Below are 24,068 nucleotides of genomic sequence, written 5' to 3' on the forward strand. Positions count from 1 at the left end.
TTGAAGGACACCATCAAGGAAATGAAAAGCCGAGTCACAGAATGGGGGAAAATATTTATAAATCACATATCTGATTAAAGTAGGTATTTCTCCAAAGAAGATCTGCAAATAATAAGTGCATTAAAAATGTTCATATCATTATCAGCCTTCAGAGAAACACAGATTGAAATATTAATGAGATAAGGCTTCTCATCTATTAGGTTGGCTATAATCACAGGCAGATAATAATAAAAGTTGACCAGGATGTGGAGAAATTAGAACACTTGTAAATTACTGGTGAACATTTAAAATGGTGCCACCTTGGAACACAGTCTTACTATTCCTTCAAAGGTTAAACATAAAGTTACCATATGACTCAGCAATTCCATTTCTTTTTTTTTTAATGTTTATTTAGTTTTGAGAGAGAGAGAGAGAGAGTGAGAGAGAGAGAGAGAGACAGAATAAGCAGGGGAGGGGCAGAGAGGGAGACACAAGCAATCCGAAGCAAGCTCCAGGCTCTGAACTGTCAGCACAGAGCCCGTTGCATGCTCAAACCTACGAACCATAAGACCATGACCTGGGCCAAAGGCAAGAGTGGGACACTTAACTGACCGAACCACCCAGGCACCCCTCATTCCATTTTTTTTTACGTTTATTTTTGAGAGAGAGAAAGAGAGAGAGAGAGAGAGAGAGAGAGAGAGGCAGTGTGAGTGGGGGAGGGGCAGAGAGAGGGAGATACAGAATCAGAAGCAGGCTCCAGGCTCTGAGCTGTCAGCACAGAGCCTGATGTGGGGCTCGAACTCGTGAACTGTGAGATCATGACCTGAACCAAAGTCAGATCCTTAACTGACTGAGCCACCCAGGTGCCCCTCAGCAATCCCATTTCTAAGTGTGTATCCAAGAGAAATGAAAAGCAATGTGCGCAAAAAACTTGTACACACATGTTCATAGCAACATTATTCATAATAGTCAAATAGCAGAAAAACCAAAATGTAAATCAACTGATGAATGAATAAATAAAATGTTGTCCATCCCCATGCTGTATCTTGTATGAAACTTTAAAATATTATGCTAAGGGAAAGAAACCCATTATAAAAGACTACACGTTATATGATTTCAATTACATGGAATGTCCAGAATAGGCAAATAAATACAGACAGAAAGTAGATTAGCTGATGCTTAGAACAGAGGGGATGGAGGTGGAATGGGGAGGGGGGTCACTGCTAAAGGCCTGGGGATCTCTTTATTTGGGTGGCGAAAATGTTCTAAAGTTGATTATGGTGACAGTTTCACAACTCTGTGAATATTAAAAAAATAACTGAACTGTATATGTTAAATAAATGAATAGCATGGCATGTGAATTATATCTCCAAAAATGTTACAAAAAAAAAGCTGGATCCCATCAGTCTCTTAATGACTTTTTAGTGTCCACAAATTATAGCCGTGCCCTTCCCTTGAACTCTGGCTGTGTAATACAAGGTACCTATCTTCCTCATTTCCACATTTTCCATTACAAGAAGTCATCCTTATTATCACATAAGTTTGTCTCTACTATATGAATTTATAACACACTAACAGAGCTCTTACCTGAAGATGTCTGCAATTTCACAGTCTACACTGTCTTAGTGTGTGTCATGAAGCTGTGCCATTATGTAGAAAGATCGTTAATAAAAATTAAAGGAGTCAAAGGAGCAGTCCCAAAGTCCTTTCCCAAAGTCAAAGGAGCAGAAACCATTCCTCTCTTGAGTGTTAGCAGTGAATGTTTAGCAGAAAATATAGGATTATCTGGGGGGACAACCTGGTTCCAGTGAAGATTTTCTTATTTTTATATAATTTAAAAAATTTACTTAAAACAATCAATGTGCTCGATATGTACTATAGGTATCTTTCTGGCCTTATTCCTTAACAAATTAAAATTTGAACATCCATAGAAAGGGTTAAGAGACTAGTCTAAGTTTCAGTATTCATACTGTCAATGGCATCTACTACAAAATCAAGCGATCTTTCTCTAAAACCTATTAATTAATTGGAGGCAATTTTTCTTGTGTTTATGACATGTGCCGGGCCCAGTCTCTCTCCTAATAGAAAACTGATATACCAGTGCACATACACGAAAGACCTTGAAACACACAGCAGTGCTTGTTAATACAGTTAAAGCTATGAATTTCAAACAGTCTGTCTTTGTTTTTTCTGGTCCTGGAATTACAAACCCTGATTCAACCTTCAAGCCATACCTGTGAGGGGCTGAACTGTGTCTGCCAAACACATATGTTCTGAACACATTTGTATTTGATACAAATAAACCAGTTGAAGTCTTAACCCCTCGTACCTATTTGGAAACAGGGGTTTTGCTGATGTGATTAGGTGAAAATAAAGTCATTAGAGGGAGCCCTAATCCAACATGACTGGTTGCCTTATAAGAAGAGACACAGGCACACAGGGAACATGCCCTGTGACAACAAGGCAGAGGGTGTAGTGATTCATCTACAAGCCAAGGAACACCAAGGTTTGCTGGCTGTCACCAGAGGCTCAGAATGAACCAATATTGTTGACACCTTAACGTCAGACTTCCAACCTCCAGAACTTTTAGAAAGTAAATTTTTATTCTTTTAAGCCACCCAGTTTGTGGTACTTTGTCACAGCAGCCCTAGGACTATTGTCTTATTATACAGTGCCCACATGTGACACATCCTATATATAAAACAAATCCACTGTGGCCTCAACTTCTTTTTAAGGGAACCAATTTCACCTGGGAACCTGGAGATTTAGTAAAGATAGCACAGGGAAAGGTTTTTATTGTATAATTGTCACTTATGCGAACATTTGAAAGTAACAAAGTAAAAAAAAATTATAAACTTTTTATAATTTGTTTACAAATTACATAGGGGGTATATGCTCCCTCTGTCCTTATCATACAAATCATTTAAGATTCAGAGACAAATTTTTATTTATGTGGTATGGTAAACAAAAGACATTTTTAGAAGCAGATGTTTTCTACAACCTCATGGTAGTAACAATCAGCCAGTTCTAAGAAGAGCAGAATTATTTTTTTTCCTTTGGGAATAATATAGGGTAATGTTAACACAGCTGATGGTTCTTTGGAAATATTATTTTGTAAGTCATAATTCTTAAAGTACTCCATTCTGTTCATTACCATATGGGCTGGATGCAAGTAGCATGAGAAAGCTCGTGGTTTGTTCATCCTTTGTACTCCAAATAATCTGCTCAGTGTATGGGAATCAAGGAGGACATCCTCACTCTGACACTACCAAGAGTCATGGCTGTTGGTGGAATGACATAATCCACAGTTTAACAAAGGAGACAAAAACCAAGATAAGAGGCTATAACACAAAATGATGACTGATATAGCAAAGCGTTTACAAAATACTGTTAGTAAAGAGGACATTTAAGCTAATAGTGTTGAGAATTTCAAGACAAACCTAAAGAAAAGGACATTTTATAAAACTCTTAAAGAAGAAAGGTGCATTCCCTATGTCTCGAAGAAGAGAAACAGACCAACTTATTTTTCATATAACCCTGAGCGGCTGAGATAGGAGAGTATTTTGATTAAAGCCAAGAAAAAAGCTCTGATGCTATTCAAATGCACCCCATGGGTCCCAACTTAGGAAAACCCTGAAGAACCTTCAGAGGAAGAACGAGTTTTTATTAATGAAAGTAGGTAAAATTTACAGAAATATTTTAAAAGACACTAAGGTATTCATTTAAGAGATGAATATAACTTTTGAAATTTTTAGATAATAGAGAAAATCAAGAGACCGACTTCGTTTTGTTTCAGCACACACTTATTCACTGGCATAGGTGTTGTATCACTGACTAAAATATAGTCCTCTAGCTACTAGTAATTTAGGGAAAGGAATGGGATATATCAGATATGTATCATCAATGATCTAATAACATAAGTCCCACACTTGTAACTACATTGGCATGCAAAAGAAGCCATCTGAGCTTCTGTATAGTATATTCGCCACAGGGCCATTAATTATTTATATGCATGTGTACACACATACATATAAAACATCTATACCTACCTAAAATCAAAACATCTACGGTTACAACCTCAAAAGATGGATGTACTTTTTGTTAAAATAGGTAATTATTGAAAAATATATCCCTCATATAAATTCTAAATTACCTCTCTGGTAACTTTCTTATTAAAGATATGAGAGACACTGCTATTGCTATCTTTCATGCTGAAAAAGACTTTCTAAACTACATTAAGTGTCTAAGGTAGTATCAGATATGTCTAGACTTTAGGAGACAATTGTGTTTACTATCTATTAACATTGGGTCAATTGGCCTTTACAAATGTGGGGCTCATTTCTGCATGTCAAGAGCTGTTCTCAGCAAAAACAGAATCTGCATTCCAGAACTCTAATTCTGTTTGATGTCTATAGTCTCTGTCATACCATATGCCAGTTCTTTAACCATAATCAAAATCTCAGAGTATCCAGGCTGTGGGAATCCTTAAAATGTTCAGTTTCAACCCCTCCCTGCCATCGTCCCTATCTCCCTCTCTCTCTGTCACTCCTTTTCTCTCTGGTCCTCATCAATGATTTAGTTATCAAAGGTAAACTAGAGCCAGAAGTGTAGCAAGATTATGCATGAAAAATGCTCATATACCATGTCTGGATATTAGATATCTGTCATGATAATATGGAATACATTCATAATCATATATTTGTGTTCTAGTCCCTAGATCTTACTCAGTTGGTTAAAAAAATGCATCAGGAAGATAGCAAAACTGAGCAGAACCACAGGCAATAGCAAATGAGGAACCTGAACAAAACTCCATATAAAGTTAAAGCTGGAAAATCATTAGAGAGCATATAGTCTAATCCTATTTTTAGAGGTGAGGAAATCGAGACCCAGGAAAGCTGAAATCATATGGTGCAACATGTGCAAGAAGCTGTGTTCAGTCCTTTGTATATATCGTATCATTTGATATGCATAACCATAGGTGTCGTCCCCATTAACAGGAGGAAATGGGGAGGACCAAACTGGAATGATTAAGTAACCACCTGTAATCAGCACAAAGAGTTAGGGGTAGACTCAGAATTCCACCCACCTCTCTTTTCACCAATGCCTGTGCTTAGCACTGACTTGTTACACTGAAAGAATAAAGGCCAGTCTGTAGGTTTCTGGAACCTCAGGCTAACCTTGAAATATACCCTTTTAACTTTTCTGAAATGGATATTCATTTCATTATTCTTACTTGAAATTAAAAGGGTACATACATGTATGTATGTATGTATTTTTAAGTACATTTAAAAATTTATTGTAAGCAGATGAAGTGTAAAAGCAGTCACATATGATGATGCAATGTGGAGTCTAATGTCGGTGCTCTTCCTGTAGTTTTAGAGATCACTAACGAAGTGCATTTACCCAAAAAGCATGTCTCTGTGTTTCTCAAATATACTATAGTCTAAAAATGTGTACATGATATAAGGCAATGCTTATCTATTATTGGACAATATCTTTATTCTTTTTTGTAAATCAGAGAGTGATAAAGGCAGAAATAAATTTAATAACAAAATATATTCTATTCTCTTTATGATTATTGAAACATTTTATGAAAATTATAATTTTAATACTTTGTCCTGATAAACACAGTAAGCTCAGTTCAACTAAAGTTATTGGCTCTTTCCTCTGTTCCAGATGCTATTGTGGGATAACATAACCTGTTGTAATCACATATTTGATTTGGGGATCACTAATTACCTTTGTTCAATAGTATTTAAAGGCCCACGTTCAATTAAGAATTTCATTAATGAGGTTTGATGTTGATGATGACAAAAGATTCAGTGACATTAAAATTACTGATTGTTTATAGCAAAAAGTTCAACGGAGTTTAAAGAAATTTAAACCATACATTTTAGATATCGTGAATAGTCATCTCTGTATCAATTTGCAAACTGCATCTATATACAGAGAAAGAAAGACACACAAAGAGAATGAAAGCCTTGGTTATTTCTGAGTAGAGTAAACACTGGTATTTTTAAAAAGAAACTTGCTATCTCCAAAACTTTAAAAGTTAAAAAGAGTTCTGTCCCTGTGTATTTTCATGATATTATCTACTATCATCTTCCTATGGCTTTTAAATAGAATTGCTATTTTGAAGTATGGAAACCAAGTAAATTACAGGAATGTTTACAGAGGACCTGAGTTTTATAGATAGTGCTTTTTCCTCTTTTCTTTTTTTTTTTTTTTTTAAGTCTCCCATCTTGGGTAGAATCACCAGACACCCTCCCCTACAAATACTCTGGTTAGCTGCTAACCAGTAAAATAAAAGCCAGAACACAGATGAACAAAGGTACAAAAGTAACAACTGAACAACAAAGGAGAAATAAACCATTGTGAAGGTATAATCAGAAGGGTCCTAACAATAAATAAAAGCCACAAAATTCATGAAATTCAAGAGGTAGTCATGACATATTCTAGCTTCAAATTACTTAACGATAATTCATAGTCTTGAGGTCACTTCTGACACATTGGATCTGTAAATTTCAGTTTTCATGATTTTTGTCACGTTCTTTTTCTCATCATTATCACACAGTGCTACACCAGTCTGGCTTAAATAGTGTCCTCTTTAACTCACAATGTAGAAGCATTCTGTGAATGATATTGTTGGGAGGCAATTCTCCATGGGTTTCTTGTGTTTCTGTGTGTCTTATGAGAGGTACTAACTGAACTTTCTTTGAACTATCTTTTCAAAGACCTTTGCATATAGCAAACAGCCTAGGAAGACAGGATCCTATTTTCTTCCTCTGGAGCAGGGGAAAACCAGCTTATAACTATTATAAAAAAATCTGTGGTTCCCTAAGCAAGCTCAGGTTTCTGTCCTGTAATACAACCTCCCAGGCATTCATGCACAATCTTGGCTCATCTACCTTACTCCTCTGTGCTCTGATAGCTTGAGGAACTCACATATGCTGATTCTCATGCTCTTTGCTATACTGTGAGTAATAAAATCCTCTGACTCTAATCCAAGAGTCTTGGGTCTTCTGTTAACATTCATGAAATTGTGATATCCTCTGACCCAAGAATCTTGGGTGTTCGGATAGCATCCATAAAGCTGAGATAGGCTAACTTGTTAGCATGCAAGCTAGGTAAAACCTCAGACTCTTCACAATTCTTGAATGGTATCTCTCATTAAAATATCATTTTAACACTGTGGTAAATATTGCTCTTGTATGTTGTTCAAGAAAGTCCTATTATACGTTAATTTCATAATATGCCCAAATATTTTTGGTGTGCTTCTAGTTCAAGGCTTCTAGACCTCCTACAGGAGATAAGGATACAAGTAAAATTCGGTTACTAATATTACAGAACTTGCTGCATAAGAAAAAAATCTAGAAATGAGCTACACACCTACATAAATACCTATACTTAATAAGACACAATATACATGCCAATGAGAGAGTCGATGGGTCATATAAGTGAGAAAAAAGTACAATCCAGGAACTGTAGAGTTAATGATTTCTTCCAGATTTGATTGCAGATATGCCTTTTATATAGTCTACTTTCATGGCATATACAGTCAATGTTTGGAAGTATCCAAGAACACCAAAGAGAAGGCACTCACCACCTTGCAAAACACTCATTTCCATATTTGATAGCTGTGGTTGCTAACACATTATTTCTTGAATTAAAAACTGCCTAAGGAGAAATTCCATAGCCTCATCTGCCTACAGCTCTAATCTTCCTTCTGCAGAAGCCTCCTTCAAATGCTGTGTAATATTCTCACTCTCAATTGGGCTCTTATTCAGCCATTTGTTTCTCAGTATATGTCTCCCTCTGCGACATCTGCACAAACGATCACTTAAGCCCAGATACACAAGTTTTCATATCCTCTGTTAAATTCTACTTTACTGATATCAACCTTGAATTCCATCCTATTGAAATAATTTTGAATCTTGATTCTGTGTTATGGCTATAGCAAGGCTACAACGTAATTTTAATGATAATAGGACGTAACTACAAAAATTACTGAAAGAGCTTTGCAATTATATATTGAACCAATGATTATGCATAGGCTTAATGTTTGTTACCTATGAAGTTTAGCAAAGAGAAAAAAAATTGAAGTACAAAACCTCTGAACACCATTGAAGGGGTTTCATGTGATATTTCCCCTTGCTATTTTTAGGAGGATGATAGATTAATTATCTGACCTCTCTTTAGGGAAATGAACTAGGAAGATTGTGTGTTGCAAAATGTTCAGAGCAGAGGAATTAAACCACATAGTGTTCAGTGTTATTAATGATAATGTATGGCCACTGGAGCTAAGAAGCTTTCATATGTTCCCTTCATTTCTCTAAGTAATTAGATCCTTTCATTAGAACACAATCAATTTATCATGTTCAATGTACAGATAATATGATGATTGATGTCTTTGCCACCAGCTACATGATATAGAAATATTATATATGAATTTTTAATAATTTTCTAAAACAGAGTGTCTGAATTTATTTTATATTCATATGTTTCTTTTCCCTTTTGGCATTCTTATTGTTCCTCTCCTGAAATTTGACATAGATTGTTAATTTAAGTTTCCATTAGCTCTCGGGTTCTGACATTACCAGATATTATCAGCAGAATATGATTAATATAATAATTGGGCTTTTAGCTATGAATTAAAATAATAAAATACATAGTACCTGTTTAAAAGTATTTTCCTGAACCTAATCTGATGTTCTAAAATATATTTTTTCACAATTATGTTCATTAATATTTCATAAACCATTATATATAAATTATGCACCTGTATATAAAATATATGCCATTTCTAAGTTTGTTGTAGAATTAATCTCATCTGAAGTTAGTAAACTTGTATTATTTTAACTAAATAATACAATAACCTGCTAATTTAACATAAAATTAGTGACATGGAAATTAAACATAATGTCTATAACTGGCATATTGGACAGGCTGAATCTAATAGGATACAATTAGAAAAAAAGCTTTATTTTTTCAAACCCAAAGGTTCAATATGCTTTTGGGGATTCCTTTTCAGGTCCCTTGAAACACCTCCATGAGATTTTGTAGCTTTGTAGTCATTGTCAATGATTAGAATGAGTCCTATACTGGAGAGTGGGGAAAAGGACAAAAACAAAAACAACTCAAACAATTATTAATAACTCCAGTCCTAAGTAAATATAAATTTCACATTTACATCCAGTTAACTGTACTCTTCCCCCTTCATTTTGGGGTTGAACTTTGGGTCTGGAACCCCCAGTGGGGAAGGAAGTGGGACTTAGTCTTTAGCTCTCCAACTCTGTATTTTCCAGGGTCAGTGCAAGGAAAGGCAATTTAAGGCAGATGTGCAAAAAGCCTTTGTACTAATTTCTCTGTAGTTCTCACTTGGCTAATGCTTGTTGACCATCACGCCATGCCCTCCACTATGGCACATCTAAAAACGCCAGCCTTTGCGTAGGGCACATTTGTGCCTTCTTCAGAGACACTGCCTAGAACATATTCCCTTTGCATAGGACTGCACAGTCCCTCAAATGTGCTATGTGTGCTCTAACACCCCACCCATCCCAGAAACCTCTCCCAGTGGCACACCTTACAGCTTCTTTCTGCCTCATCTAGTAGCTCTTATGTTCAAGTCATGTTGATCACTTGAATCATTTCATCCACTGCAAACTTATACGTTGTACATATTCTTTTTTTAATGTTTTTTTAAAACATGTTTATTTATTTTAGAGACAGAGAGAGACAGAGAGACAAAGCGTGAGCAGGAAGGGGCAGAGAGAGGGAGACACAGAATCCGAAGCAGGCTCCGGGGTCTGAGCTGTCCGCCCAGAGCCTGACGCAGGGCTCAAACTCACAAACTCCGAAATCATGACCTGAGCCGAAGTAGGAAGCTAACTGACTGAACCATCCAGGTGCCCCTACATTGTACATATTCTGCAAATGCAGAAATACAGACCTTTTCCCTTATCCTGACCCCTGCCCCTTCCTTTTTTTAAAAAAAAAAAAAACAAAACAAAACAAGCTTGGAACAAAACCAAGGCATGGGAATCAGGTAATAGTCACTATGTTCATGTACATTCCTTAATGTCATGACCTGAGCCAAGCTCTTTCAAGAATTATCTTACTGAGTATCCCTCAAATGCAATGTTAGTTCTACACATTGCTGTAGCTGAGTACTTCATCAACTGAGGAGAATAATACTAACCTGGACCTTCCAGAAGACCCCCAAATTTTAAAAGTATTCCCTTGGCTTAGAGGAGAAAGTATCAGTATCCTCCTGTGTGTGTGCGGCGCCGGGGGGGAGAAAGTGGAGTGGCGTCAATAGAAATAGAGGCGGTCATATGAAATCACACAATATTCTCCATGAAGCTGACAACTCTACTTCCATGGCTTTCCATGCCACCATTCTTTTGAATTTCTGGCCCTCTCTTATATGGGTGGAAGGAGAGTTAAAAGCTACTGAGCACATCTGTTGTCAGTTATTATGAATGTGTTTAGACATTCTTAGTAGACTGTAGACTATTCATCATCTGTTGTTTGATTATTGGAGTTTCAGCAATAATCTGAGACATCTAGAAGGTCCCATTCAATTGGTCCTTATATTTCATATAAGTACTTAATTTAAAATTTCAGTTAATAACTACAGTATGTTACAGTGTTTTCCCTAGAATATCCTTCATTTTGATTCTTAATCATAAAAGTTCTCCTACTGGAATAAGTTTGGAAATGCTGCATACTATATCTCTTCCCTGGGAGATAAAAACATTCTGAAAAGCGCTATAGAAAAAATATATACTTATTTAATTTTATTGACACATTTTTTATATAAGCTACTTATTTTTATTTATTATATCTTATGGAATAAGTACTGCTAGAACACCATCTGAGGAACAAGTATTTAAAAATAACATTTAAAAGGTAATATAATACTTCTGAAATTCAATGTGATCACTTTGAAGACAAAATGAATTGTAGGTTAAAGTCAGTTATCAAAGCCTTAAAACATGAGTGGTTCTCTAGGACTTATTATCTTGCCACTCCATCTCAAAGAAGCTTGCAACTTCAAGTAAATGTAGGAATTAACAGAAAATCTACTCTGATACTCTAACATTTAGCTGAAAAGGCTGTATTTCAGTTTTGCCATTAGAATGAATGAAGAAAAGATCCACTTTTAATGTATATTTATTCTATGACCCTATGTTCTATGAACAGATAAAATGCAACATCAAGTACAAATAAATTTGTATTTAACTGGGCTACATCCCTACTTTTTTCCTCCTTAAGCACGAGCATTGCTACTTGAAGCCTTTGCTGAAGTTACTGATTGTTGTGCTTAATGATACGTTTAGTGGCAATCCATTTTTCAGGCTTGGACAGCTGAGACACCAATGTTGCTCCTTAATCCAGACAAAGTGAACCAAAATGAGTCATATAATTTTCTTACAGCGATGTAAGAATCACAAAAATATATTATGTGGGACTCTAACAATACTGGGTCAAGACATAGGAAAGAACATGCCTCTTCAATAAGTCCAGAGCATTATCAGGCCATGAAATATGCTTATAAAAAATAAGAATATGAGATTAACCTTTAGCCCTAGGACCACCAGAAACCTGCAGTGGACAGTTTTTTAAAGAAAAGAAAACATTATTTAGTATTATTGTCTAGCTCAACTTTGCCATATTAGCTTAAGACCAAGCATTTAAATAGTTGCTTCTCTGGATAATAACCATCTGTAATTCAAATTATAGGTTCATTATACATTTATCAATACATCAAATGAGGGAAAGCTTCCTAATTTTCTAACAGATTGGATCTTAAGGCTTTATTTAGGCAATTATTAAGGAGACAGAATTTAGGCCTTGATTATGTCAGAACTGGATTTAAACTTCTGCTCTGTCATCTTCGTTGTTCATCACAAATTCTTTTAAGTTGGTTTTCTCACGTGAAAATGGAAATTGAACACCTCTAGGTTCTTAAAAGCTTAAATTTGGCTAGCACATGGTAGTTCTCAAAACAAGGCTGGTGCCCTATCGGAATCAGGAAAGTATTCTAAAAAGCACACATGCTAAGGGATCCCATACCTTTCCTTTTTCCAACCTGACACTATATCTCAGCATTCAGCATCCTGGACTGCAAGTACCTACTTACTTATGTGTACTTTGCATGATGGGTATCTTGAAGATATGGACCATTTCTTGTTCCTCCTTCCTTTCCAATATACAGCAGATTAATAGGTGCATTTGGCATATGGTAATGTAAAGATAGTAAGAGTTTTCTGAATTAAGTCATGTGACAATGCAAACATTTAGATGTGTTTTGCGTATTTTCATGATTATTAAAGTATATTTAAATGAAGCATAAAACGTTCATCTGAAAATATTTTATACTACAGTGTGGACATGAAAAGCAATAGTTGTTCAATATATATACACATATATGTATATGTAATATGTGTGTGTGTATGTATTTACACTTAATGCGGACACACACATTACTTGTATTTCCCTCATTAAAAAAAATTAGGTCTAGCACCTCCTTCCAGTGATACTAAATGCAGATTATCATCACTACTATGAATCAATAATATCCACTAATAATGTTGACAATTATATTCATTAATAAACATTTACTGAGCTCATGCACTGACTTTAGAATGTACACAGCACCAAATTAGACTTTTCCCACAGGGCTTTTATTCTAAATTAGACAGACAGACCAGACACAAACATAGAGAATGAAGGTTAATGCATTCAGGGAAAGAATGAGTGACATCATGGCATATACATCAATCTGTAATACTTAAAAGGAAAGTGAAAGATTCTAAATTGCTTAATGCAATTTCATCACCATTATAAAAAAAAATACCTGTAACAGCCATCAGGACTCAAGCACACATTCTGGGAGAAGGTTGACACAAATGTCTCAAGTCAAGGAAGGACCCTGAATACATTCATCACTGAACAACTAGTAAGGCAGAAACAAGGGCTGCATTATCCTAGATTCTGAGTAACATGGCATAGAACAGAGTTGCTCTGGGGATAGCTATTCATAAAAGGCTTTAAATGGAAGTGAAAAGTCACCTTTCTAGCAGTGTCTTTATGATCCTAAGAAGATACAGGAGATGGAAAGACATGTGTTTTAGTGGATCTATTATCTCTCTGTGATCATTATTTCCTTTTTTTTTTTTAACTCATGAATCTTTTTTTTTTTTTTTTAATTTTTTTAACGTTTTTTTATTTATTTTTGAGACAGAGAGAGACAGAGCATGAACGGGGGAGGGGCAGAGAGAGAGGGAGACACAGAATCGGAAACAGGCTCCAGGCTCTGAGCCATCAGCCCAGAGCCTGACGCGGGGCTCGAACTCACGGACCTCGAGATCGTGACCTGAGCTGAAATCGGACGCTTAACCGACTGCGCCACCCAGGCGCCCCAACTCATGAATCTTTAACACAAGCTTTAATCAAGTTTCTTTTGCTTCTGCATATCTCAGTGATTACAAAATGATATTATTTCATGGGAAAAGAAACTTGAAAGAAATTACATTTAAATATTAATAACTTTTAAAAATAATAAATAACCAAAATGATTAAATCTCTATTAAATTAAATACATCCCTAAACATATTTATTAAATTTTAAATCTAGAAAGATATATATTTTTTAATTTTATTTATTTTTGAGAGACAGAGAGACAGAGCACAAGCGGAAGAAGGGCAGAAAGAGAGGGAGGTACAGAATCTGAAGCAGGCTCCAGGCTCTGAGCTGTCAGCCCAGAGTCCGATGCGGGGCTCGAACCCATGAACTGTGAGATCATGACCTGAGCTGAAGTCAGATGTTTAACTGACTGAGCCACCCAAGCGCCCCTTGAAAGATATTTAAGAAAGGTAAAAAAATTATGTGACTGTACTACATTTGTTTCCATATATTCCTCTGTATATGTTCTTCCATATAACCTGTTTTCATATCATCCAGATTTTTTTTGTAACTAACAATATATCCACTATCACTGAATATGTGAGTAAGCTTGACTTTGCAATCATGGGTTATAGTCAGACTCTGAATCTTTCTCACTGAATAACTACAGCTAGTAAGTTTACCATTCTAAGCCTGTTTTCTTGACTCTTTAGTAATAACTTATATCACAAGTTTTTGCAACGATTTAGTAATACAAGAGATTTTGGCCTCCAATCAATGCTTGGCATCCAATACATACTATTTCATCAAAAATGTTGGTTTTATTTAGTAAGTTGTATAATTATTCAGGGATGTTTCCTTCACTCTACCAGAATTGTAAAACAATTTCATCATAAGATCTGAAAGTAAACAGGACGAAAGTTTACTACAGCTGAAAGATACAGCTTTCATCAACTGATTTTATTACTCATATTAAGGAAATCAACAATTAGTTTGGAAAACCTTCCAAATCAACAATCTGGAAGCATTCTTAACCTAGCCACCCACAATTCTGATTTCAGTAAGAATACATGTAAAATGAAGAGCAAGAAGTCAATAATGTTATTTTATTTCATAAAGAAAGCATTGTTATTTGTTAGAAGACCAAGAAAATGTTGGACCAGTTTCACCAGATAAGTAGAACACAGGGACAAGGAAATCAAAGACCAAATCACTACCATTGATTCTGTTACTAAGGCAGCTCAGTGTCTTAGTGTGCAGATAGATGGAGTCAAGAAATAAATCAAGAATGTAATCAATTACTTAGGAGTAAAGGAAATTTAAATTAGTGTCTCATAGCATCCCAAACTACAGGTATCATTTAGTTATAAAAAGTATATATTTAATATTGGTAATTACAATGAGGCATAAATCTATAGCATATTTTATGAACTTATTTGTAGGTAATTGCCCTAATAGGTTCTAGACCACACTAACCCCTTAAGGAGGGGTTGAGGACAAGTTCAAAGTCAGTTACTTTGTTAGCAGCTGAGAGGACTAGAACACAGCTTTCCTCGTATCTAACTGGTGTTTTCACTGAACACCATCTAGATTTTTAAATAGTTTTCTTACCATCATCTGTGAACTATAAATAGGAGGATAATAGCAATGTTCTGGAACATATTCAATATTTTTAGCAGCACAAATCACATGGGTCATGTGAAGAACTGACAGCCTAGAGAGCCTTTAACAAGTAAGTGCACTTGGTTTCAGTTACATTATAGAATGGGGAAAGAACTGTGGTTCACATGCCAGCCTGATATATCATTACCAAGATAGTATGATTCTTTGCGGATTTATGCCTTTACCCTCTTCAGAAAATAAAAGTATAATTTGAACAAAAGGCTAATTAAATTTGCTGTAACAGTAGTTATCATTATGATTTAAGCATTCTTTGATACTTATTGGTTAACATTAACCAGTGATAATCACTGTGATACCACAGTGTGATAGCACTGTTGGAGTATGAAGTTATGGTTAACCATATATGAACAGCAAATCACCAGCAATTTGTTAGCCACTTAGGAAGGACTCAGATACACTGAAGTTTATAGATAGGGAAATCACAATGAAGCTTTGTGTGGAACTCTTTTCTTCTGTTTTACACTAAAATAAGTACCAGTAAAAAAAAAAAAGACACCTCATTATCCTAATTTTATATAATTGATTATAAACGCTTTAAGCGGCTGCCTGGTGATTATATCAATCTGGAAATTTACTTGGTCTGATTAGTTGTAGACTATTTCAAGAACACAAATAATATTATGCAATAAAATATATCATAATTAAACTGTTACAGAATGTCCTCTATTGATTGGGATAGATAACTACTCCATAGTGTTGATTAAAAGTCTTTTCTCTGTGGAATAATCCATTGAGAAATTTGTCATAATGACAATTTCTGGACAAATTTTCGTAAAATACATTGCTTACTGTATACCAGATACTATAATAAGCATTTTGCATGGATTATTCCATTTAATACTATTGATATCCTATAAAATGGGCTAATATTATCTTTAATAACAAAAGGGAAATAGATGTTTAGAGAATTCCAGTAACTTTTCTTTGTATACAATAAATCCTCTTATTATTTATTTATGTATTTATTTATTTAAATTCAAGTTAGTTAACATAAAGTGTAGTATTGGTTTCAGTGATTCATCATTTACATATAACACCCAGTGCTCATCCCAAGTAGTGCCCTCCTTAATGCCTATCACCCAGTTAGCCCATCCCCCCACCCACTGCCCCTCTAGTAACTTAATTAAAGCGAGATTTGGAGCTGGAACTTAAACAAAGATTCATCATTATATTAATAGCTTTCTAAGACATTTAAACCTAACAGTTACTGAACACATAGTGTGCCAAGCCTCTGCAGAATACTTACCATGTTATGGGTTAATGCAGTTCTCACTACTCTATAAATTATATGTGCAACAAGGTGGTATTATGTCAGACTCTGGGCATACAGAAATTAAATCTCTGGTGAATCTCTGTGTACAGTGAGTGAACATCTGGAGTTAGAATGGATAGAGACCAAACATATTTCATATATCACACATAACTATGGATATGGGGAAACAAATCATCAGAAAGCAAAACTATATAGTGGTTTTAAAACATGTTCTCAAGTTCTCTGACACTCAAATGGAAAGGTGAGGTCTCTATCAACTCCTTTTGAATTTGGCTTGTCTGGAACTAATAGAAAGGAGAGGAAACGACACTGTGGTCTTTCTAAGGCTAATCCCTATAAGGCAATGCAACTTGGGTCCTACTTGCTGGAACACCTGCCCTTGGAGCCTTGAGCGCACATGGAAAAAGTCTAACCACAGAGTCACCATGCTGTGAGGCCAGGCGACACGGAGAAGCCACAAGCAGGTGCTTCGGCTGGCAGTTTTTGTCTTTGCAGTCTCCTGAATTAGGCACCAGATATACGAACGAACAAAGATTCCAGATGACTCTAGTTCCCAGACACTGAGCCGTTATGCAGAATTTGTGTATCAGCAACACATCACTCCTGCTCTGCCCTTTTAGATACTGACCACACAATCTGTGAGTATAATAAAGTAGTTGTCTTATGTTGATAAAATTTGGGGTAATCTGTTATGCAGTAACAGCAACTGGAACAATGCTTTTTAATAATTTTAACGATAGTCATAATGATAAGACATGCCTCTAACAGCAGAGATTCTTTAACTGTAACAGACCATTACCGAAAAGGACTTGAAAATATATTTTAGTGTGCAATATAGAGAATAAAATACAAGGGCAATCAATTAATATTTCATTTATGGATTTCAAGCACATAATGAATGAATGAGTGAGATGAAGGTAAAATGATCTAAATCTGTGCTGTTCATGGTAGCTAGTCACTAGCCCCATGTGGCTATTGATTAAATTGAGATGTGTCTAAATGTGAAATACACACCAATTTGAAAACTTATTATGAAAAGAGATGTAAAAAAAAACCCATTGATAATTTACATTGATTAACCACCCAAACAGTATTTTGGACACTGTCTCAATAGTGTTTATATTGATTACCCATTGAAATGATAAAATTTGGCTAGTGGGTTAAATAAAATATCTCACAAAGTAATTTTCACCTGTGTCTTTTTATTTATTATTGTTACTTTGACTCCAAGAAAATTTAAAATTTAACTGTGTTTCAAGTGACATATTTATTGGACAGAACTAGCCTAAACTATTATTCTTTCTTAAACTATTAGATACTTACTAAATAAAGAAATAGAATAGAATCTAATTAATAGTCCTCATCTTGCCATAACTTCCTGCAATAATGAAAAGCAAGAAGACTGATTTTGGTTTTCCTAATGACTTCTATAACCCAAGTCACTAATATGTGAATTTTAATTGCTATCACTCTAAAATAGGGACAACAACAACAAAAAAGACTTGGTTTTAGAAACACACAGTAAAGCTAATGGAGTCACATTAGATACTGAATTTTATTAAAGCAAAGATGCTTTATTTACTATTTCTTTGTAACTATTTAAAATTCTCATTATTTTAAATTCTTTAATTTTACACTAAATAGCATGAATCAAAACTTTTCACATGTTTTATTTTCTCATTAACTTTAAATTTCTTTTCTCTCTGCTCTGACCTCTTACCAATGGAACTGATTTATATTTTCCTAGATTTTCACATCTCTGAAACCAGAGATCAGAGTGATAAAAATGTGATAAATAAAATGATCTTGAAATGGAATCGAAATATCTTAGGCACTGCTAAAAAACATATTAACATTTCAAACATAAGAAGATCTCAAGATTTTAGTTAAATTGTGGAAGTTTTTCTTTGAATGTTAAAATAGCTGTGCACATACCAATTAGTATACATTTTAGCCTTTCTACCCCTCATCAAAACCCACGCACTCTAACTGCAGGCTGACTTCTTTTTTCTGGCAAACTGGGGCTTCCCTTTACCACTTGCCATCCGTTCCTCTGTCACTCTTAATTCCAGACTTCACTCTATCTGCCAGGCTGCTTGAGAGCTGCCACGGGTTTCATCTTAAAAGCCTGACATTTAGCCTTTTCTTCTCAGCTTCAGTCAATCAACTATTTGAACTTTGTGAATGTACCTTGCAAAACAGGTAGATAGTGTCAACCTGACTAAAAACTGTGAGATTGACTGTTTCCTTCCCTCGAGAAGTGTGTAATTATGCCAAATGCAACTGTTGGCTTGCTTGTCTGATGGCCTTTCCATCATGCGCTCTCCTCAGAAAGACCTGAACACTGTCAGATAACAGCTGTGTGAAGCGGTCGGTGTCACCTCTGGGAAAACACCTGTCAGCTTCCATGTACAGTCAAAAGTTCAGTGAACAAGAAGACAGTCAAGGAGGTGGAATTACAAAAAGAAAAATAGATGCTGGTAGACCAGAAATCAGAGTGGCCAGGAGTTCTGCCAATGACCAACAGTCGTCATGTTCTAGAACGGTATAAAAATCTGACTGAGATTTACAAATTCAAGTGCTTTCAGGAGCCAGGCAGGTAAAACGTATTTGTATTATTACTGCTACTAGTACTGTGAAAATCGTTGCTGGCTTGCTATATGCCAGGTATTATGTTAGGCAATATACAATATATTCATTTAACCTTCACACAAATGCTATGAGGGAGACACCATGATTCTCTACATTTTACAGATAAATAAACTAAATCACTGAGTAATGTGCCCAAGGTCACACAGTAAACAAATGCGGGATTCAATTTCGAGCTGTCTACTACCAGAGACAGTGGCCTTAATCTCAAGCCGTACTGCTCTTGGGAGTGGGGACACCTATGTAACCTGGAGAGCAAATGTATTACCTGAAGGCATTCAATTCTGATTACAAGAAGCAAATGCATCTGCAGTCCAATTCAGCTACTGATTTATCTACCATCACAGGCAAAATACAAGTTGGCACAATTTTTTCTAAATTCCAGCCATGTGTTCTCATGTAATTTCAAATAAACATAAACATCTAGCTGTGCAACTAAATTTTACTGACAGTAATCAAAATGCATGCTTTAAAAAGTATTTCCTATAGTTATAACTACTTTACAGTATTCCTTAATCTTTAAATTCATTTCGTGTTTTATGTATAGTTCTCAGGTAAAGAAAAAATTAACAAAGATTTTATGGCTTATGTAAATAAAGTTTCTCTCTTCTTCAGTCTAAAATGAAAGTTTTAATGAGTCTTTTTTTCAAACCAACAAATAAATGATCGAAGAAAAAAATATACTTATTGTTGCTGATGGTATGTTATTTTATGATCAAATCTATGCCTGTGACACTTTACTTTTAATATTAACTATTGGATAAACTATTATGAAATATTCTTTTTTTATAATTAAGGCAGGGTGTGATAGGATAATCATTTATTTTGCATCCAGTATTTTGATTTCCAAAACCTGTAGTCATCAAAGTTGAAGCTGCCTTCAGTTACTTGCTGTCTCAGAAGCAAGGTTGCTGACATAACTTCTCGTAATTTTTTTATTCACTTAATTTTCTAGTATGGACTCTTGGATATGCAAGAGAGAATTCTCGCCCATCATCTTGACCTGATTAATAAATAAAGAAGGGAATGTTCAAGTCTGTGTGCATTATGGCACAAATTGATGTACCTGTGCGTTTAGACCCAGCTTCTGCTGTATCAGCAAGACAAATCCCCAAAGAATGATCCTTTATTGACTGAACCGTCCTCCCCCATCTTGTGAGGAAGAATACTTTCCATGCTGCATTAGACAATTATTGACCAGTACTAATGTCTAAAAATGTAAAGTAAATTGCCTCATGGAAAAATGTATTCTCAAACTAAACGAAAGCAAAAACAATTGTACCCCTTCTGGGATTCTATGGAAAGAAGCCAGCCTTTCAAACTATCTTTAGTTACATTTTAAAGGAGTTCAAACATTTTTTTAAATATTTATTTATTTATTTATTTGAGAGAGAGAGTGAGAGTAGGGGAGGGGCAGACAGAGATGGAGACACGGAATCTGAAACAGGCTCCAAGCTCTGAGCTGTCAGCATAGAGCCTGATGCGGGGCTCAAACTCACCAATCTTGGTGAGATCATGACCCGAGCCGAAGTCGGACGCTTAACCGACTGAGCTGCCCAGGCATCCCCTTTTTAAAAGAGTTTTAAGGGGAGCCTGGGCGGCTCAGTCAGTTAAGCGTCCGACTTCGGCTCAGGTCATGATCTTGCAGTTCGTGAGTTCAGGCCCCACATCGGGCTCTGTGCTGACAGCTCAGAGCCTGGAGCCTGTTTCAGATTCTGTGTCTCCATGTCTCTCTGGCCCTTCCCCTCTCGAGGTCTGTCTCTCTCACTCTCTGTCTCTCAAAAATAAAAATAAACATTAAAAAAAATTAAAAAAAAATAAAGTTGTTTTAAAATGAACTTTTCGTGTTTCATATAAAGGCATATATTTCAAATACAATATTTTGTATTCATATTTGATTATAAACAAACAATAGACACTTGTATTTAATTTTGACTTATAAATAAATAAGAAACAGACATACATGAGATTTCAATGGGAGATTCAGTAACAAAATATATAGAAATACTTTGAATAGAAAAGACTTTTAATTTCAATTGTAAAATAAGAATATAATGTCATTATTATAAACCACAGTCATTTTTTTTCTTGTTCATTCACAAATCTGAGGTTGAAGACCTCTACATTATGAAGGGAGTGAAATGAAAATTAAAAAAAACCCTGTTATGACTATTGTGATACTGGGTGAAAATGGCCAGAATTTTCTCCATTCCTGAAACTTTTATATATCACATAAATAAGGGTTTAATTACGGACACAAAAGAGAAGAATATGATGAGAATTCTTTTTTTAATTTTTTTAATGTTTATTTATACTTGAGAGAGAGAGGGGGAGAGAGAGAGAGAGAGAGAGAGAATAGGGGAGGGGCAGAGAGAGAGAGAGAGACACAGAATCCAAAGCAGGCTGAACTGTCAGCACAGAGCCCAACACAGGGCTTGAACTCACAAACAGCAAGATCATGACCTCAGTCAAAGTCTGATGCTTAAGGGACTGAGCCACCCAGGTGGCCCCATGATTAGAATTCTTAAGCAACTTTAGTCTGATGACAAAACGATGGAGACAAACCCAAAAATTTAGATTTGATGATGGTTTAAAAATGCAAGATAAAGCATCACTTATTCACATTTTCAGCCATGACAGAGTTACTAAAATCACCTTGCCCTAAAACCTGAACAATGTATGTGAAACAAACACGTTCAGACATTTAACAGCAGAAAACACAGGACAGAATACCCAGAAAAGGAAATGTGAAGTGAACTGGCTTTCTGCCAGGAAGCACTTGCTAGATCATTGCATAGGAAAGGTAGGCAAAGGATGCAGCTGAGCAGAGAGAGCAGGCTTTTGAGTTGAGGCAGAGAAGTATGCGGGAGAGAATGGAGGTGGTTGGGATATCTAAGCATTGGAGAAAAAGGAGCTTTGTGGAGAAAGACATCTAGAAGTCTGCAAAGGGTTTGCATGAGGTTGTTGGCCATTCTAATGGGTGTGTAGTAGTATTTCATTGTTGTTTCAACTTGCATTTCCCTGATGATCACATATGACTTTGGTGAAGTGTTCGTTAAGGTCTCTGGCCATTTTTTAATGAGGTTGTTTTCAGGATGGACTTCAAAAGAGAGATTACAAACAAGCTAAAGATTTAAAGGAAAACATGAATATAATGAAGGGGAAATGAAAGGTATATTAAAAAGCCAAAGTGAACTTCTTTGGATTAAAAACCACAGTATCAGAAGTGAAGAATTTAATGGATGGAATTAATAGCTGACTGGAAACTACTTCCAAATTGATCATGGAAGACACAGCAGTATCAAACAGCCAAATTGAATCACAGAGAAAAATAAACGGAAAAAAAAATTACAAGTACTTCAGAAACCTGATAAAAAATATCAAGATGTTTAAAATACATAAATTGGTGTTTAAGGCAGAAAGGGAAAGCAGAAAGTATATTTGAAAAATATTCTAAATTTAATGGAACCAATAAACCTGTCAAAATCCTAAGCCAGATAAATTAAAAGATAGCCATACTGGGGCGCCTGGGTGGCTCAGTCGGTTGGGTGTCCGACTTCAGCTCAGGTCACGATCTCGCGGTCCGCGAGTTCGAGCCCCGCGTCGGGCTCTGGGCTGATGGCTCAGAGCCTGGAGCCTGCTTCCGATTCTGTGTCTCCCTCTCTCTCTGCCCCTCCCCCGTTCATGCTGTGTCTCTCTCTGTCTCAAAAATAAATAAATGTTAAAAAAAAATTAAAAAAAAAAAAAGATAGCCATACCAAAGCATGTCCTAATCAAACTGCTGAAAACGAATGAAAAAGAGAAACTCTTAAAAGCAACTTGATGAAAGAAGACTTTTTGTTCTATTTGCACATAGGAGCAAAGATCATCATAGCCTTTTCATCAGAAAATGTAATTAGAAATCAATGGAATGACATTTTGAAAGAGCAGTAAAAAGCCTGTCAAGCTTGGGGCGCCTGGGTGGCGCAGTCGGTTAAGTGTCCAACTTCAGCCAGCTCACAATCTCACGGTCAGTGAGTTCAAGCCCCGCGTCGGGCTCTGGGCTGATGGCTCAGAGTCTGGAGGCTGTTTCCGATTCTGTGTCTCCCTCTCTCTCTGCCCCTCCCCTGTTCATGCTCTGTCTCTCTCTGTCCCCCAAAAAATAAATAAACGTTGAAAAAAAATTTTTAAAAACCTGTCAAGCTAAAAATTCTATATCCAGCAAAATTGTCCTTCAAGAATAAAGACAGGGGCGCCTGGGTGGCGCAGTCGGTTAAGCGTCCGACTTCAGCCAGGTCACGATCTCGCGGTCCGTGAGTTCGAGCCCCGCGTCAGGCTCTGGGCTGATGACTCAGAGCCTGGAGCCCGTTTCCGATTCTGTGTCTCCCTCTCTCTCTGCCCCTCCCCCGTTCATGCTCTGTCTCTCTCTGTCCCAAAAAAATAAATAAACGTTGAAAAAAAAATTAAAAAAAAAAAAAAAAGAATAAAGACAAAGTATTCAGACAACCAGCAGCCAAGAGATTGATTGCCAGCATATCTGCATGATGATTTTCAGTAGAAAGAAAAGGTCACCAGAAGGAAACCTGGGTCTACATATGGAAACAAAGAACACTGGAAATGGTAAATATGTGGATAAATACAAGATATTTGCCAATTTTTAAATTTCTTAATTGTGCAAAGCAAAACATTTAAAACAAAAATATTACTAATATATAATGAGTTAATAACATATGTATAGTGTAACATTAAAAAATAGCTAATAAGGGCAATAAGCGACATAGTGAGATTTGAAGGTAGATTTTTGGTGGTCCTACAAAGATAAGTTATATGTTAAGTGTTGGTCCTGCTTTGTCCGAGAAGTCCTGTTTTATGCCTTTCATACTGACATAATTATTGATGAGAACACTCTTTCACTCTCAAAGGAGCCCTAGTTTTTAGAGAATATATTATATGATATCTCTAATGAAGTGAGACAATGTGCCAATAATTATGTCATAAATACTGGTTTAGAGCAATAGGTAAATCTGATGCCTGAGAATCTTCTAGGGAGCCTGTTAAAAATAGAGCTGTCTCCCCTCCCTCGACACTCTCCCCA

The 24,068-nt window shown here is 35.9% G+C and overlaps 1 protein-coding gene across 7 annotated transcripts in view; it reads right to left on the reverse strand.

Moving 5' to 3' along the window:
• RALYL (RALY RNA binding protein like) overlaps positions 1–24,068 on the reverse strand; it is a 722,510-nt gene that overhangs the window by 321,510 nt on the left and 376,932 nt on the right. The window lies entirely within an intron of this gene.

The sequence above is a fragment of the Leopardus geoffroyi genome, chromosome C3, assembly GCF_018350155.1.
Source record: "Leopardus geoffroyi isolate Oge1 chromosome C3, O.geoffroyi_Oge1_pat1.0, whole genome shotgun sequence".
Lineage (NCBI taxonomy): Eukaryota > Metazoa > Chordata > Mammalia > Carnivora > Felidae > Leopardus > Leopardus geoffroyi.